Below are 3338 nucleotides of genomic sequence, written 5' to 3' on the forward strand. Positions count from 1 at the left end.
TATAAAAAGCGTTTTTTTAATTTTTATATGTAGTAAGATTACTCTTGAAAAGTGTTTTACTAATATCAATCCTTTCGTAACAAATGTTGTCCAGACCCATTCAAACCCGCGCCAATGACGCGGGGGGGGGGGGGGGGGGGGTTGCTTCTCTAGTTTGAATGAAAACAAATTGATATATTTTTGTTGTAATGAAAGAAAATTGTTATAAAATGGTTACAAAACAAAAAAATGATTTTCATGGAGAAAAATATGTATAATGGAATTTTGAACATTAGAAGATCATACATTAAGTGTTTATAGGTTTTTGCATCTCTAAAATTAAAATCTGGCATATATGATTAATTTACTAATATGTATATGATTTACTCGACGTCACCGACAACTTTGTAGCTAAAATATTTATGTGATTTCGACTCCCTGAGGTTTCGTTTCTATTAGATAACCTTTTTCTCTCTCACTATGAAAATCTAGTAAAACTGTAAATGAGCTAATATATCTCATCACTAAGGGTGATCAAAATAGGATATTCGGAATCTCGGATATTCAAAAATTTCGAATAATAGATATTGTATTCGAACATTTACAACATGGAATAACCATGTAATGCTATGTATCCCTTCAATTAACAAAAAAAAAATACAAAACTGCAAAATGGTCCCTGTGGTATGTATTTTTTTTCCGGGTTTTGGTCTAAACCCTGAATTTTTTGGATTGGTAGTCCTTTTCAGCTAGTTTGATTGTGGAATTCGTCGTTTTTAAACTTGAAAAAGTCTAATATGCCCTTTTAATTTGTTTTTTTTTCATTTTCTTAAAAATTTTCTTTTCATTTAAATATAAATGTTAAAACAAATAAAGAAGGACCCCTATCCCTCTCTCTCTCTCTCTCTCTCTCTCTCTCTCTCTCTCCTGCAACCTAAAAGCACCACGGTTGTATTTTCTAGCTACCGTTGCCCCTTTTTTCACCTCCTAGATCGAACCCCGTCCATGCCATCCACTGCAATTAGTCACCAATCTACCACATCCCACCCTTTTGTATGACCAACAACCATCTAAATCCATCTACATAGCTCCAGATCAAAACCATTATTGCACCCACGACCAAACACATCACCAGATCACCCCATTCTTTCACCTTCATCTCCCAGCAGTTCCCCACCCATGTACAAAACTAGTTTTGGAATCGATTTCTTTAAATACTAAAAGGGATAACACCACCAATCACCTATGACCTAAAATTAAATCCAATCTTTAAACCTGTAATAAAATCCAACTCAAAATCAACATCAAACAATTCAAAACCAAACCTGAAGTTAAAACTAAAACCAACACCAAACTTGTATCAAAAGACATGACATCGTTTAAGAGGTGGGTGTTGTCTTGTGAAATCGTACAAATAGAAGCCTACAAGAGCTCCACCATTTATCGCCTTTCAAGTTGCAGAGCCGGTGAGTTCCTCACCCACATCTGTTCAACCTCCGATCTCGTCTCCTCCAGTGCCAGTGGGTGCTCCGACTATTGCAGTTCCTGCTCCAACGCCTAGCAAGAAGAAGACTAGGGCAAAGAGGCACAATGCTCTAACACCTGCACTAGTAGTGACATCATCACTTATTCCCACTAAAGGTCCTGGAACGAGCATCGATTCTCCTTCTTAGTTCAAGTTCTCAAAAACATAACCAAAAACATTTCCCATGAAACCGAACTGGGTCGCAATGGATTTGGGGTCGTTTACAAGGTTCAATTACACGATGGAACAAAAATTACAGTAAAAAGCATGGAATCAGGAGTTATAAGCAACAAGGCATTGAAGATACATATGAAAGAGAGATGCTCTGGATGAAGATACAGATGAAAGAGAGAAAGAGAGATAAATCGTGTAATTGACGATATTGATGTAATGGAGAGAATTTTCGAGTTTTGTGAGGATTTTGGTTTGGAGATGCTAGACAGGATCAACTCTGGCTGAATATTTTATGTACTGTGAAGGACACACTTCAAGCATTTATGATGATCCCTCTAAACAAGCCTAAACTTATCGCCAAATGTCTCTTATATTACGAAGAACGGCTGGGCGTGAAGCTTATCAAGTAGTGTTCGATCGATTACGTATTAATCAATATTCGATTAACTGGTTTGAGGATATCGACATTTATTCCTCCAGATGTGTCAATTGGGAAAATACGCCCATAGTGACTGATAATTTATGTTATTTCCTTCTTTTTATAGTTTATTTTAACACTTTTAGCCATTTTTTATTGGTATTGCATTGTATATTCTTTCTCATTCTGCATCTTGGATCGTATCGGGTACTTTCTATTTTGCATGAGGTGTTTTGCAGGCTTTTGGAGTCTCGATGCGGTTGCAGTTTAGCTTGGTGGGCTTTCGAGGCATTATTGGGCTTTCTAGAACCATCAAAGAATAATTGGGCTTAAAATGTTGAAGACTTGGATGAAATGGGCTTATGAAGATGGGTCATGGACTCTTATTATTGGGCTTGCATATCCATTTTTGAAGCTTGAAGATGATTGGCCAAATTTGAATCATGTGATGTGTGAAGGGGGCCAAGGGAAACTTAAGTAGTGGGGTGGAGTAGTGGATAAAAAGTTCCAATAGTGTTTTGACACCATTTGCGAGGGTGGGGGTCTCAGTTGTGCAAACTTGCGAGGGTACCCGCATAACTGCCCACTTTGCGGTATTTTTGGTCCTTTACCCATCATTTACCTTGGGGGATTAGGTTTGGCAGCCACATTTTGATTTTTCCACCATTGGAGCACATTGGAGACGTTTTTGGAGATCTAGAGCTATATTCTTTTCATCCTTCTAGTACTTGCTAGTTTCTTGATGCAAAAACACTTTTGTGATTGTTGTCTTGTTGCCATGAGTGGCTAATATCTTTATTTTGGTTGACTTGGGCTAAAACCCTTGGATTTTTGTGGGTTTTGAAGAATTCATGTTTGATAGTCATTTATCTTATGCTATTGATCCTTAGTTCATAATTCTCATGCTTGTTTAATACTTTGATCATGAGTTTGGTATTTTAATGAATAATTGTTGGTTTATTTATTTAGTTTAGCATTGAATCGTTGAATTTGCTTAGAACAAGGGCGTTATGATGGTAGAAATCATCTCTAGCTTATGGATCATGACTCCTTTATGGATGTGTAAACATTGACATCCTCCAATAATTGGGGATTCCTTCATTCTTAAGGCTAATCAACTTTCTTGGATTCAATTTCTTCAATTGAATCCTTGATTTTGATTAAGAAGGTGTGTTGTGGGGTTCCCCAACCTCCATACTACCTTTTAGGAATCTTGGCATATCATACTTCATGATTGCTATA

Source organism: Lactuca virosa, chromosome 5, assembly GCF_052849685.1.
Source record: "Lactuca virosa cultivar CGN04683 chromosome 5, Lactuca_virosa_CGN04683_v6, whole genome shotgun sequence".
In the NCBI taxonomy this organism is placed as follows: domain Eukaryota; kingdom Viridiplantae; phylum Streptophyta; class Magnoliopsida; order Asterales; family Asteraceae; genus Lactuca; species Lactuca virosa.